This window comes from Castor canadensis, chromosome 4 (genome assembly GCF_047511655.1).
Source record: "Castor canadensis chromosome 4, mCasCan1.hap1v2, whole genome shotgun sequence".
Taxonomy (NCBI): domain Eukaryota; kingdom Metazoa; phylum Chordata; class Mammalia; order Rodentia; family Castoridae; genus Castor; species Castor canadensis.
In genome coordinates, this window is record NC_133389.1 from 121,482,801 (window position 1) to 121,499,007 (window position 16,207).

At 34.9% G+C, this 16,207-nt stretch overlaps 1 protein-coding gene across 14 annotated transcripts in view; it reads left to right on the forward strand.

The window, feature by feature from the left end:
* B3galt1 (beta-1,3-galactosyltransferase 1) overlaps nucleotides 1–16,207 on the forward strand; it is a 466,025-nt gene that overhangs the window by 65,805 nt on the left and 384,013 nt on the right. For 12 of the 14 annotated variants that reach the window (XR_012447235.1, XR_012447244.1, XR_012447238.1 and 9 more), the window contains one exon: nucleotides 2,675–2,777. The gene's annotated coding sequence lies outside the window, so the exon portion shown is untranslated. The other 2 variants (XR_012447237.1, XR_012447236.1) reach the window with 2 other exon arrangements.

Genomic DNA, 16,207 nt, shown 5'->3' on the forward strand with positions numbered 1-16,207 from the left:
AGAAAGTAGAAAGCAAAACTTCACAACCAAGGGAAGTTGTGATACTAGTTTGGCTATGGCAGATTTTCTTGTGCTATAAAAATGGGGTTGTCCACAGAGGGATTTCATTTAAAACTGGGTGGGCGATGGTAAGAGGGATCTATTTACCTGAAAGCATTTTTGTATTGGATCGCTAGTCTATAGATTATTATATTCTGATTGCATATCAAATGTTAGACCTGTCATGAACTTGGATTTATTGTGAGTATGCACAGTGCTTGTTGTTAGGAGAGTCTGCAAATCCCTCACTGGCAGCTGCTTCACCAGAAGTAGATGCACCTGTCTTCCCAGCTGTGACTTGCTTGTGGGAAAGAAGGTCACTTCCCCATTTTATCCTCATGGACAGCTGTATATATAAACTGCCTTAGGGCATAAAAGTCCTAAATTCTACTAAAAAAAGATTTTCAGTTGCAACCAAAATTTGACTTAAAAATATTTTGATGTTCTGATCTATTAGAATTAGAGAATATACAGGCTCAGTTTAGTAGAAAAATATGTGTTGGCTTACTTTGGTCTGAATACTCTATCAGCTTTTACTCACTTAGTGAGCACCAATATTTTCAGCTCACATTAGCTTGGGGCTCAGCACTAAGTATTTCATTCTGTTTTGATGCAGGCTTCTGGTTAAAACATGGCCCTTCTCAATTCTATTTTCCTCCAATAAACTTAAGCTTTGTAAAGGTGGGGCTATTTCTGTTTGGTTAACCAGTACATACATACTAGAACACTGCCATTGTGCCAATTCTGGATTATATTTGTGCTTAATAAATCTTTCTTAAGTGGAAGAATAAATGAAGGTATGACGAGTTGGTTTCACTGCCAGGAAGGAGATAAAGACCCTTCCCTATCCTTGATTCAAAATCATTCTAAAACAGAAAAGTGCCTTTGGAACTCATTGATTGTTTTTTATTTTGAATTGAGGTATACAGTAATTACAATAAAATGTACCCATTTTTTAAAAAAATTATCATATTATTATTGTACTGGGGGAACAATGTGACATTTATAAAAGTTCTTACAATATATAATAGTTGAAATTACCCCCTCCATCATTCGCCTTTACTCCCTTCTCCCCACATTCCTGGCAAGGTCACAATTCCATGAGTTTTGTCAAGTAATGCAACCATGTCACCAGTATCACAATCAAGATGCAGAATTTTTCCGTTATCAGAAAGTTCGCTCAGGCTACATTCCAGTTAATCCCTTATGCCCTTGTCTTGATCATCATTATATCTCATTTTTGCCTTTTCTAAAACTTCATATAAAGACAACCATGAAGAATATGCTTTGTTCTATGTCTGGCTAATTTCACTCAACTTTAAAGTTTTTAAATTTATCCATATTGTTCTTATAGAACAATTCAATGTTTAATTGAATTTATGAGAGTCAAGCTATTACCCTGTTAAAATAGTATGATTTAAAATGAAATATTGCACCATTAGAAACAACAGCAAAATAAAAGTAGTATTACCATCGCCCTCTCCTTGGAGGATTTATTGGTTCCTCCTTTCCCAGTCTCCAGTGATTTGCTCTTAAAATTCCAAAACTGTGCAGATTAGAAATGAGTTTGGAAGGGCCTTTGGACGTCATTGTACCATGAGCCTCCATTAGCAGACCATTTGACAAACTCAGCAGATCAAAGGGAGCACGTTAGAGCACTGACGCCACCGGGCTTCCTGCCCTCTCCAACTTCATATATTGCTACATCATTGGCATCCCTTTGATACCAACCAAAGGGATGATGGTGTATACGTAACAGGTTCTAAGGTTGAGAAGAGGCTCCAAAATTAGATGTTTCAGTGAAAGTCTTTCTTAAAACATATTTTCAGGCGCATGTAACTCTAAGATGGTGTAGGGCGGGGTTTCAGTAGAATGACTTAAGGAGGTTTACAAAGAAATGTAGTCATACTGCAGGCAGTGTAAAGCAGCTGGCCAAGGAAAGGCTAAAGAAAATGGATTCATCTGATTAGAGCAGTGTATGATCGATGGCCAAAGCCAGCTTATTTTCTCTGCTAGTTCCAATAAAAATGCCTGGAACTTTGTTGGTGGAAGGATGTCTTATAGAGCATGCTGGCACAGCACACATGTTTACTGGCTCAGGTCAGCATTATTACAGACTTGATGGGGGTACTTACGGCTCTGGTAAGAATTTTTCAGTCAGAAAAAAAAAAAAGTTAAGCATAGAAGATTAGGGACCAAAATGTGATAGTTTATCTCATAATAGAGCAAAGCAATAAGACAGCAGTTTTAGGGAAGCCACAGACAAGAACTGTGTAAACCTCACAATTTTCTACTTCTCTTACAAAAATTCTTGCTATTATTGAGACCACAGAATAAAATGATGTCTAGGAAAAGTAAGCAAATAATTGCGGAAAGTATTATAAAATGAACTTATAACAACAAAATTTATCATTCATTCCATGGTGGATAAGGGAGCCATTATAATGATGTAAAGGAAGAAAATTCCCCTTCAAATTCAGTGTTCTTCAAATGCTAAATATTTTGCATAACATTTTGATGCAGGGTATGTAGAAAATTCATGAAATGGAAAAACAAGAACCTGAAAAATTTTCAACAAGGTGCTAATTTTAGCTGAAGTTTTCCAAGGTTACTTATATATTTTTCTTTACCCTAGATCTGTTAGAAACGCTTCAAGGTTTGCTCAATCCAGGACCGGAAAGATTGTGTGAAAACATGGACACTTTATGCTGAAAGGAGCACAGAAGTTTCATCACAGGGTAACAGCTCATTCCTATCTTGGGTTTTATAGTCTTCAAAAATTAATGAAACTGTGGTATAGAAGTATACAATATTATCAAAATGACTAAGTGTACTTTGATTTGCTTAGAACCTTATAGCATTTCATGGTTTACACTTTCACATGAAGTATAATCAGAAATAATTACTCAGCAAGTATTATCCTTGTATTTGAAGTAGAGCAGTATGTTATACAAAGGGTCGTTGTGAAGCACCAGTATGGACACTTTGGATTAGAAGCACACATGAGCAGAGATTGTTACAGTATTCTAAGGATACATTGACAGGCTGCTCACAGCACAGACTACTGGCACTGCTGCACAGCACCAAGGCCAACTTCACCAAAGCCTAGTACATCTGTGAACCATGTGTGAGGGACCTCCGTTGGGAAGCAATAAGAGCTTTTCTTTTTTATAAAGTCTCTTGGGGTTTCCTGCTTTTTATGTATCTCTATGATTTAGAGGAAATTTTTTAGACAAAAATAGTGCCTTGATTTCTAAATTTTCATCTGAAGTTAATTTTTTTTAAGATTGCCCAGAGTCTCTGATTATGTGTTTAAAAAAAAAAAAACTTGAACTGAGAATATTGTTCTCCTTTCAGTCATCACAATGGTAAGAAATCCTCCTCTTGAGGATCATGGGAGCATCTCAATTCTGGCAGGACCCCTTGTTGTCTTAGGACTCTGGGGAAGTACACACAAGTCAAAGTCTGACCCAAGGGTCATGAAGGGAGGACACCCATGATCTGAGGTAGTTGTGTACGTCTCAGCTTCCCTTCAACATTTGGTGTAGTCTGAATAAATCCTGACTATCTCAGTAGTCATTCAAAAATGAATAAGGTTTAAATGATTTGAGGCATGACTCAAATCTTGACTAAATTCTGCACAGCAATAGGTTTTAGGGATCTGGATACTCTCTGCCTTACTCTGTTATTGTTACAGATGCTAACACAGTTTCTTCCTGAGGAAGAAGATGCTATTAGGAAAACCTGATAGTACCTCCATGAAAGACGTTTTTCTCTTACAAGTATTTTTGTCTTATTTTGGTTTGGCTTGATTTTCCAGATTCAGTGCCTTAGGTTTTGCTTTTGCTTTTTATTTCTTTTTTGATTAAAGATTATGCTTTCTTAGAGCAGTTTTAGGTTTGAAAAAAAAATTAATTAATTAATTAATTAATTAATTAGAAAGTACAGAGAATTCCTATGTAGCACTCTTTCCCAACACATTCAGTTTCCTCTATCATTAACATCCTCATTCATACAGTGCAGTAGTTTTAATTGAACATGCAATGTTGATGCAGTGTTATAAAGTGTATAGTTACATAAGGGTTCGTTCTTTATGTTGTATATTCTGTGGATTTTAAAATATATACAATGACATATTTCTATCACTATTTCATCATACAGATAACTGCTCTAAATGTCCTCTGTACTTCCCTTGTTTGAGCTTCCCTCCCTCTGCTGATCCCCTGACAAGCTCCAATCTGTTATTACCTCCCCAAGTGTGCCTTTTCCAAGATGTCATATAGTTGAAATTATAACATATGTAGACTTTTCAGATGGTCTTCTTTCACTTAGCAATGAGTTTTCTGGGTCATCCATGTCTGTTTGTGGCTAAAAGCTGATTTCCTATTATCCATTGCATGGATGTACTACAGTTTATCTACTCATTTACCTATTGGAATCTTTGGTTGCTTCCAAGTTGATAACTATTTATCTACCTAACTCAGGGCCTTGCACTTGCAAGGCAGGCACTCTACCTCACCTTCAGCCTTGAGAACTATTTTTTTTTTAAAGTAAATACCACTAGAAGTGCTTTTTTGATACTTTAGTATGGACCTAAACATTTGTATTTTGCTACATACCAAAGAATATGCTTACTGGGTCAAATAGTAAGAACACATCATTTTATAAAATGTTTCCAAACTACATGTCAAAGTAGATGTAACATTATGCATTCCCACCAGCAATGGCTGAGAGTTCCTACTGTCCTAGGTCCTCACAAACATTTGGTATTATCAGTGTTTTGTTTTAGGCATTCTGATAGATGCACAGTGGTTTTTCATTGTCTTATGCTTTAATACAATGATTTAAAAATTAATTTTATCAAAAGAAGACTCCGGATTCTTAGCTACTACTATCTTCTTGAATATTTCTTTGGTGATAACATTAAGAACTGGAGCTTTTCCTTAGCAATACCCACTATTGTGGTCTTGAGAGATAAATGTGTGCCACACCTATATGTGTTTGTGTGTGTATGTGTATTATTCTCTGTCATAATAAGCAAAGATTCTTCCAATAATACATCACTAAATGAAAGTACACAGAGCATATCAAATATTTTTTGTTTGTTTCTAAAAATAAAATATTCATCTTTTATGGATGTTGATACTAAAATCAGTATCATGTTTGAAGGTGTTCAAAAAATTTTTCTGCCGTGAACAGTGTTATATATGAGCCACATCAAATTAGACATTCCTAAATTTTGTACACAGGGTTCTTAATTACAATTTTTTTACTTCATGATGCTACAAAAATGTGCATTAAGTTTCTACATACTCAGTAATAGAATTTTGAATTTTGATCTTAACCACCTTCATGTTGTTAAGACTAGAAAGTGTTGATAAAGCAAGTCCTTGAAACATATAAAGATGGTGAAAAAGCAGTTGTGTCATTTGGAATGTCAGCTGTCTTTCCATCCCACAGTATAACCACATCCCTTATCTGGAGGCTCAGGTCCCTTCCCAGGCATTTCCTCCAATTTGGCTCCTGGTTTTGAGGCAAATAAAACCTCCAGAGAGGAGATGCTAATGAGAATTTCAGGATGAGAAGGTGTGTGTCATCTACAAATTAGTGAAGAAGGTGAGGAAAGGCATATCAGAATACTTGTGAAAGGAAAAAGCATTGTAATTTATGATCATTAAAGGAAATTATATTTTTAAAATTCATAGAATCAATCACACAGTAAGTTGAACCTGAACCTAAATATAGATGTGAATTGCTTTCCCAGAACATGAAAGCTAGGTAAGAGGGAGTTCAGCACAGGGTTGTATGTACCTGAGTAAATCAGTGAAGTGGATTTCTTCAATGAACTCAGCTTCTTTTTTTAGTACAAATGTTGTCATTTAAAACTTTCATTCTTTTAGTTGATGTTGCCTAAGCTGACAGCAAATTACTTTTATCACACATAGGACCTAGAACTAGGACAACAAATATTTCTTCAAAAATCAATACCAGCTGATTGAGGAGTAGATAGATGAGGCTGAATGTGATTGGGAGCTATAATGAGCAGAACCTCAATTCCACAATAAGGAATTTTGAATTGGCCTTAGAGTGAAGTTCTAAGAAAAATAAGATAAACTTGGGATTTGAAGAAAGTTAGCCAACAGTAAAAGAGATGGATTAAAGGGAGAGAGCAGGAGCAGGAAATGCAATTAGCATGCTAATTAGGTGATTACCATGAGAAGAAACCTGGACTAGGCTGTTGACAATGAAAAGGGAAAGGAGGTAGTAGATGATATATAGCTGTGGGGTTTTTTGTTTTGTTTTGCTTTGCTTTGTTTTAACGCTATTCAGGTAATAGTCATTGATCACCTACTAAGTGTCAATCTCTGTTCTCAGTCATTGTAAAGTCAGTGAACAAAATATAGCATATATCCCAACAGGATGCTATCAACTGAAAAGTATTATTAGGATTAGTGCCCTTGTAAAAAGAGGTCTGAAAGCTGGCTCTCTCTCGTACTGCTACATGAGGAAACAAAGAGAAGTTGGTAGTCTGTATCTAGAAGATGGCCTAACATGCTGTCACCTGATCTCAGGTTTCCAGCCTCCAGAACTGTGAGATACAAATTTTTGTTTTTTATAAGCCACCTGATTCAGTAAAGAAACAAAAAGGTAATGCTTAATAAACATAATTAAAAATGAGTATGTGTTATGATATTGAAATATTATAGAAAAATACAAACTTGAGCAGAGTAAAGAGGATCAGGCAGAAAGGAGCAACAGGTTACCATGTTAAATAGGGTAGTAGGAAGAGAAGGAGAGAGCCAGACAAATATCTGAAGAAAGTGAGTGAATGAGCTAGTAACCTGAGGGAGAGCATTCCAGGCAGAAGGAAAAGTTCAAAGACTCTGATGTGGGAGCATGTAGAGGATGTTCCAGGAACAGCCATATTCTGAATTTAGAATGTATTTCAAGGCAAGGTGCTCAGTTGTACCAATTGCCAAATAGTGAAAGAGAGACTTTTCCTGCTGGAGAGGAAGTTCCTCTTTTGAAGTTCTGCTTCAGACTAGAGTAATTCAATTTTTAAAGGACAAAAGAAATAGAAGAAGCCAGTGAATTAAGAAGTCACCCTTGGGCCATGCCCAGAAATAAAGTCAGTTAGAGAAGGTGCAGGAGCTTGGTGAAGTCAGTGTAAAGCAAGTGTCAGGCCTGTCCTAGAAGCTGTGAAATGAAACAAGGGCTTGGCTAGGAAAAGGTGCCAAATACAATAAAAAGATTAAGGAGAATAAAGATGGAAGAACTGAAAAAAAGCAAAAAGCAGTGGAGCTAGGAGCAAGAACACTACGATTGATTATAAAGGCCACTGATGTTTCTGGAGAGAGCATTTTTGGTTGTTTGAGTGCACAGATTGCAAAAAACAGAATAGCTCATTTTCCTAGATACAGTGGAGAATCTGAACTGTGAAGGATTAGGAGCTTTTTAGACAAAGAGTATATTAGTTTTCAATGACTTTAAAGATATTTTAATAATGTCTTAAAATCTGTCTGTTGCAAGAAGTGTTGACAGGTTTGAAATACTAAAATTAAATGTGTTATGCTTGGAACTGAAGGTGTGTACAACTTATGCTTTCCCTTTGCTCTTCCCTGTCTGCTCTGATTTCATAACAAGCCACACACTATTACTGTACTGAAGAACCAAGATCTCCATATATTCTGGTGGAGTGATGTTGCAGTATTGCTCGATTTGCAGAAGTTCCCTGACCTGAAGCATAGCTTTCTTCAGGTCATTACCAAAGCTTGTATTTTATTAATGCAAAAAGCTTTTTTATAGGGCATGTTGATTTTTTTCTTCAAAAAGCCTGATGAAACACATGGTTAATAAGATTAAGAGGGCAGCCTGTCAATATTTGTTAGTCTCCTCAATAGCTTCATATAGAATATTTTTTTAAGTTTGTTAGAATTAAAACAAAGCAATAAGTAATGTATGATTCAGTACATTTCTACTAGAATGTTAATGAAAAGGTATATAGAAGTGATTTGTAAAATTAGTACAAGTCAGTTTTGGTTCCTGCTCTCTAGAATTCATTAAAAAAATTTTTTTTTCTAAACTATGTAGCAAGCCTCCCAGAAAAAGTACTTTGAAAGAACTGAGAGATTAAACATAACTGTTTGAGAAAGTGCGTTAAAGTTGGTGTGATGGACAGCAGTAGTTATTTGGAATCTCAGGATTGATTGTAAGGAACTTTTTGAAGGAGATCAAATTCACAATCAAGGTCAATCCCTTGCCTTTTCCCTTCTTTCTTCTTCTTTTAGCTTCCCATTATCCTGTCCCTATTAAAACCTACTCTCAAAAAAGGATCCACTAGTCTTTATTAACTTCATATATTAGTGTGAATTTAAATCAGTGTTTTACTTCCTAGAAGAGTATTTACATTTTAAACAGGAAGGGAGGGTGGTGTCTCCATTTAAAATAATTACAAAACAGCCTGCTCAAGTCTATATGTAAGATCTGGGGAATTTTACTGGTTGTTTTTTTGATTTGGTTGTTGCACTTTGATATTTATTTTTGCTTCCATTTTACATTAAAGGAACTGTGTATTTCCCATAATTGCAATGATGAACTCTCATTGCTTTTAATTAACCTGCTTTTTTCTTTCTCAACTTCACAATTAATTTGGATAAATTTGTTAACAAATGAAAAATTCTAGGTACACTAGTTGGATGTTGCTTTCATTATTTACTATTTGATTCTGCCTTTATTTTATTTTGAATGCAAAAAATAAGATTAAGCTTTATAATCTATGATTTAAAAAAATACACCACCTTTTCCTCAAAGGCATTGTCCCAGAAATGATTTTTTTTAAAGGTAATGCTATTGGTTTTATTCATATGAAGGGGGGAAATGGCAGTTAGAATAGTAATAATAATCTGGTATATTTGGTATTATGAGACTCAAATTTAGCAGTAAAAGTAAATCTTTACTGAAGAAAAAATTGGCATATTTTATTAAGAGAGTTGAATTGTTGTCTTTGGCAGCAAACCTGGCAACACTAGAAGTGGTTACTTGAAATAAAGGTGTTTTAAAGCTTTTTATTTCAATTAGTCATTGTAGTTGCATCAGAAACAGAAGTCTTAAATTTTATAAGTATAGAAATATATATTGCTTTCCTTCAGTATAACAAAATACTTAGAATGTACTTTAAAGAAGCAGAGTAAGAGAGAAAAAAACATTTATTAAACATCTGAAGCCTTACATTAAAGACCGAAATAAATTATGTTTTCCCTTTCCTTGCAAAGAGCAGCAAAAGTTCAATTTGGATGAAAACATAAGTGAATCAAATGAGTATGTGTGTCTTCACTGCAATCTGTGATACCCTAGTGAAATGAACCTGACTATTCTACCTCTAGAATAATTTAAGCAAAATCCTGGGTTTGAGGTTGGGAGGTACATGCAGGTATATGTTTGTGCATATGAGAGACAGTCCAAGACACAGGCAAAATGGCTTTTGTTGCTTTGGAAACATCATTTCTCCTTCTTGCATCTGCATTTTTCTGAGAAAAACATCCACTTAATGTCACAATAGCCTCACAGGAACAGTTTAATGTTCCTGCTAAAAGCCTGTAAGGATTCTCAAGACAGAAGATGCAGTTTCGCAAAGGCATTCTCAATTTCTGTCAATCTTATTTAAGGAACTGAAAAGCTGATGTGCTGATTTACCAAACCATCAGTTGAAGAAAACAGAGGCAAGAATATTCCTGTAGAAATTTTTAAAACTTAGTCAAATAATGACCAGATAATTGCAGGTTGACTTTGTTCAGTGGTGAGTCTACAATATGGGTTCAATATGACCTATTTTGCTCCACCACTTTAAGTGGGTGTCATTGAAATGACCTTTGGAGCACATTCACTTTCTTTGTATTTATCCAGAGTTTTGGAATGAGAGTTGATACTCTCTCTGAGTTTACCGTATCTGAATTTGCTGGCTAGATCCTTCTTAAATTAACTGCAAACATTTTCAGAGGCTCTGTGGTACACTAGGATCTTAGCTAGAACTTTATTTAGGGGAAAAAAAAATTCTCATATTGTGCTTGTTAAGGTGAGAGTGTTTTCCCATTGGTATATTTTTATGGGCCTCAATAATTCTGAAATACATTGCTAACCTACCATTTTAAAGATGACTATGATTGACCATCTTTTGGCTAATGATATTAGAACTTTTAATTCACTTGCTGATTCTAATTTACTTCTGAGGTAAAAAGCAAAATCTTTTGAAGAATGAATTATAGTTTCCTAAACTTATTCAAGTTTATTCTAATGAGGTAACAATTACAGGGTCTTTCATAACAATTGATCATTAGAACCACAGTCCTTTACTGATCACAAGACTATACCTTATCTGGGATAGTGACACCATTGACTTTAATTTGAATTGTTTAGATTGCATAATTGGTTTGTTGCTAAATTCCTAGAGTAACCATGACTACCTTTTAAAATTGACATTTAAGAACAAAGTGAGGTAATCAGCTTTAGGATATATTTTAATGAATTAAAGTACAACCATCAGTTAAATGACCATTCTTTTAACTAGCTACATGTTGTATGGTAGAAGTAAATGGAAATTGGCTTGAATTCACAAACACTGCTTAAAGCAGGTATTTTGAACACATTATCAATTTTCATTCCTTGATTGGACTGTTTGGTTAGTTTTTCTTTTTAATTTCTACTTTTCAGTTTTCAAGTTTTCCATTTTTTTCACTTAAGATTTTAAATATGTTTTTAAAAACTTTCCTGATTTTATAGTTTGAATTTAAATGGCAGCAACAAAATCAAGATTAAAAAAAACAAAACAAAACTCACCAATACATGTTATTTGCAAGAAGAAAAAAAGGGCTTATACATTATGAAACACTTCATATATGCCTTTTATTTGTAAAAATAAAATCAATTTGATCTTTCCCAGATTTTGAAGCTGTTTTGCTCCTGAAGAAGGCTCTCGGAAATGTTAATTCACGTATCTGCAACAGTGGAAAAGAATGTCAATAAAGCTGAGCCACCATCAGGCTGCTCTTGTAGTAATTACACACTTTGGACTTTACCTTGAAGTGCCTACTTGCTTTTTGACATTAAGTCTTCAAAGTAATTTTGAGTTTGAGACAAGTACATGAATGAATTTCATATGACATTTATGGCAAGACTCTAGAGTATCATTTATGCTATAAGCTATTAAAGTGTTAATTCCTTTGAAGTTTTAAGCATACAAGTGAAATAAGTGTAAATGAAGTCTCACATTACTTCTACATTTTAGTTTTCTCTTTACAATAGAAGCAATGATAAAAGACCATGCATCATTCATTTATTCATTCAACAAATATTTACCAATGTTTCTTTTACCTTGTCTGGCACTGGACAAGGTGTTGAAGGCTTACATTTTATGAGGAAGGCACATATTGTCATGGCCTCAATGTTTCTTATGTTGACAGCCTGGTCCTCAGATGGTATTGCTGTTGAGATTGTAAGCATTGATGAGTTCATAACTGAATGGGTCTTAGGAGGTAGGACCTGGTTCACTTCTCTCTCTCTCTCTCTCTCTCTCTCTCTCTCTCTCTCTCTCTCTGTCTTTTCCTGGCTGCCATGAGATGAGCAGCTCTCTTCCACCATCTTTTCACCATGCTGCAGGCCTAAAAGCAATGGACTGAACATGGACTAAAAACTGAAAGTGTGAAGCAAAATAACTAGTCCCTTCCTTAACTTGATTTCCCAGGTATTTTGCTATAGTGACAAAAAAACTAACTAACACATACATTATAGAAAACTTTGGACCAAACTTTACTAGTTATCAGAAAACTATAAAGAAAAGAGCAAGATGAGATGAGCAGATACAACAGAATGCCTTAACACAGTGAGAAAGAATAGGAATCCCCAGGAGGAAGATAGGTGAAGTTTAGGGAAACATCCAAAGACAAGCATGGCAGTATGTTCTAGGTATATATTCATTACAGTGTTTCCTGGACAAAACTGTAGGGCCACAAATGCAATTATAAAGGATTTTAATCAGTAGTTCGTAACATAGAAACTGTTTCATATTTTTTAGACAAGATTATTGATACACTGCCCAGAAAACTTCTCAAATGTTTCCTGATAATCTTACTTCCTACCCAATCAGGGACTGACTCAACTATTTCAAAAGCTATTAGAAGCAGTGAGTAGACCAGACAGGTATTTATGGGTGGTTGTTTGTGAAACGTTCAAGAGCACCTACATATCAAGTCAAGAACTGCAGAGTATCTACCTCCTCTAACTTTTCACTTGATTATCCATGAGTCTTCTTTTCCAGTTGAGAAACACTTGGAAAAAAGTGAACAAAGCTTAATTTTCAGGTTTTTTTCATGTTGGGCACTTTAAAGCCTTTAATAGCTGACATTTTATGAAATAGTGTCAAAATATAGTAGCATGGCAATCAGCTCTCTTTACAGTGATCTCTAAACCTATATTTCCAGCAGCATTATCCACAAATTCCCAACACACCATCTATGCTTTGTGCAAACTTCCCTTAATATACCTCAAGTTATCTCATTTCCAAGAAATTCCTTCTATCTACAAACCTCATTCATTTTTTTCTTCTGCAAAAGCCTATTCAATCTTTATGATACCATCACTGACTACCTGACTCCAGGGCGTTCCTTTTTTTTTTTCTTTTATTCATATGTACATACAATCTTTGGGTCATTTCTCCTCCCTTCCCCCCACCCCCTCCTTACCCTCCTGCCCCCTCCCTCTCCTCCCCTACCTCCTCACTACCAGGCAGAAACTATTTTGCCCTTATCTCTAATTTTGTTGTAGAGAGAGTATAAGCAATAATAGGAAGGACCAAAGGTTTTTGCTAGTTGAGATAAGGATAGCTATACAGGGAGTTGACTCACTTTGCTTTCCTGTATATGTGTGTTATCTTCTAAATTAATTCTTCTTAAACTAACCTTTTCTTTAGTTCCTGGTCCCCTTCTCCTATTGCCCTCTGTCACTTTAAAGTATCTGCATTAGTTTCTCTGCATTGAGGGCAATAAATGCTATCTAGTTTTTTGGGTGTCTTACCTATCCTCATACCTCCCTTGTGTGCTCTTTCTTTATCATGTGATCAAAGTCCAGTCCCCTTGTTGTGTTTGCCCTTGATCTAATGTCCGCATATGAGGGAGAACATATCATTTTTGGTCTTTTGGGCCAGGCTAACCTCACTCAGAATGATGTTCTCCAGTTCCATCCATTTACTTGCAAATGATAACACTTCATTCTTCTTCATGGCTGCATAAAATTCCATCGTGTATAAATACCACATTTTCTTAATCCATTCATCAGTAGTGGGGCATCTTGGCTGTTTCCATAACTTGACTATTGTGAATAATGCTGCAATAATCATGGGTGTGCAAGTACCTCTGGAGTAACCTGTGTCACAGTCTTTTGGGAATATCCTCAAGAGTGGTATTGCTGGATCATATAGTAGATCTATCTTTAGACTTTTAAGAAGCTTCCAAATTTTTTTCCAGAGTGGTTGTACTAGTTTGCATTCTCACCAGCAGTGTAAAAGGGTTCCTTTTTTGTTTTAATTCTAGTTTTAAAAATTATACAAGCTCTCATATCATTCCATATACCTTGATGCCTGTCCACTGTGTAAGACTTATGGAATTGTGATTGCCTTCATTGTGTCAAAATTTTACATGCATTTTGTTATTCTTATTATTTACATAGGTGGGCTCCATTTATACAACAGACTAATATATTTTACTGTGAGTTAGGTACCCTTCTTATATTTCTAATTCATCTTTCTACCATGTCTGTAAATCCTTAAGTCAGGGTGTTTTGTCCACATTGAGTGCTGAATGAATGCATGCTGCCAAGTTTATGAAAGAGAACAGAGACTTAGCAATAACTGCCCGCAACAGAATTGCTGCATCATCATGAAGAACTTTCTGGTCCCAGGGTTAATATGCAGTGGGTCCAATCCATAACAAATTAATTACTACCAATCATGAAGAAGTTAAAATACTCTCAGAATGTAGAAGCTATACTTGAATCACAATGAAGTTTTTTTTCTAATTCTGTGCCAAGTCTGCAGATTGAGTGTCTACTATTATTTAGTTGGCCTTATTTATTTAGTGGTAATCATTTCCTGAGACTGTGCAGAACATTGAATTGGAATGGATGCAATTCTAGCTTAGAGACCATATCTTAGAATTAGTTATAAGTAGCTCAAGATTTGATGTTGCATGCAATTATATGTCAACCATGAAAATAAGCACTAGCCAGTTTTCAGGATCTCAAAATAAATCATCCCAAAGGTTCTGGTTTTGTCTGTTCTCATTGTGATTGGCTTTCATGGGAAGGCAAATTACAAGACTATGTGACACATAAAAATGCCTCATTTCTTATAAACTAGAGATAGAGAAAAATAGAAAAATGGCTTATCAAAAAGGAATAGCTTCAATTCTTGCTGATAGCTGGCTAATCAAATTATTTTACTTGTAGAAAGATAATAATGCAGTCATTAGAGAGAATAAGCATATATTTCTCTGTCTACTGATATAGGGAAATTTCTAAGATATATAAAGTGAACAAAGCAAGGTAAAGATCCAAGTAATGGTATGCTATCATTTATACAAATATAAGTAAAAAGGAATAGAGGGGAATCTGTGCAACATGAAGGATGTGTTGGGAATATTATACAATAGACTGGTTATGCTGGATGCATTTGGAGGGGAAGAGAGATGATGAAAATGAAGAAATGAGAGGGAAACTCTTCATTAAATAAACTTCATATGCTCTCAGTCTTCTAAATTTTGATCCATGTGAATATATATCTACTTTTAATAATATGCATATAAACAAAAGAAAGGAATAATTTTCTTAAGTGTGATAGAGCTAATATATGTTTTCTGGAAGCAATAGCATTTCATCAAGCCTATAAGGTTCTGAAAAAAATATCATAGCTCTTCTTGAATTGTTGACACTCAAAACCTTGTCAATATGAGCTCTAGATGGAGTAAAATATCCAATTCCTTGTGGAAATGCCTGAGAGTAAAATCTATAAAGCTGATGTTCTTGATCATTAGGTAATAAGTGATTTTGAAATGTGAGCACATTTTTAAGACATGATGGTAGGTTTTACCTAGTGCTCACCATAATCTTTATGAGATCTAAGATACAAGTGGGGAAAAATTTGACAACTGTGATAATCCTAACCTCTTTCTACTGAGAAAAAGGCTCTAGGGACACAGGTACTAATTCCACTCTTTCTTAAGTGTCTAAACACTGATTTAAACAACACTTTCTATGACATCTTTCCTGACACACCTAAATAAACACTGATTTTCCCTCTGCTATGCAATAGCATTCATCGCACAACTTTGATTTAACTTTTAGCATATAGGGTATGAAGCCCTACTGCATGTCTATCTTTCCATATGACTTCTACCCTTAAAGAGTCTTTCTTCTTTTTCATCTTTACATCAATGCTATATAATACAGTATAGTGCACAGACTAGAGATTTAGTATTTCTTAAATGAATGAATGACATCAAAAGAAAAAAGACTATACAAAATGAAAGACTGCCCAGAAAGATGATTTAGAATAGACTTAGGTTTTTCTGAAAAATGAATTATCTGGACTCATGGGGGGGAAAAAAGAAGAAGAACTTCAGAAATATTTAAGGAAAAGTGTTAGGTAGGAAATTTGATGAGCTGACAAAGAAAAATTTAACTTTAACTTCAGGTGTAAAACCATGAAGAATGAGGTACAACAAGTATGGTATATACTGAGTCACTGGCATATGTAGCTGATAGACTTGCTAGTAGATGAATTAGATTTGTAACTTATCAGTGCTCCCTTTTCTAGTACAGAAGATAAATCATGCAAATAATTATCCACAATACAGGCAGCATGTAACTTAATAGAAATATAGATAAAAGAACTGTATTACTTGGCCTTAAAGTATGGAATGGATTTAAATGGTAGAGAAGGTTATTTCAGGCAGGGAAATTATAGTAAGTGGAAGACTGTATATTCCATATTGCAAACGTCAAATTCCATTGCCTCAAATGTAGCATTTATGAAGTGAGTGAGTAGAACATCAATGTATAAAAATTAGAAGGGCAAGACTATGGAAATCTTACATTCCCCACTATTACACTGAATTCAGAAACA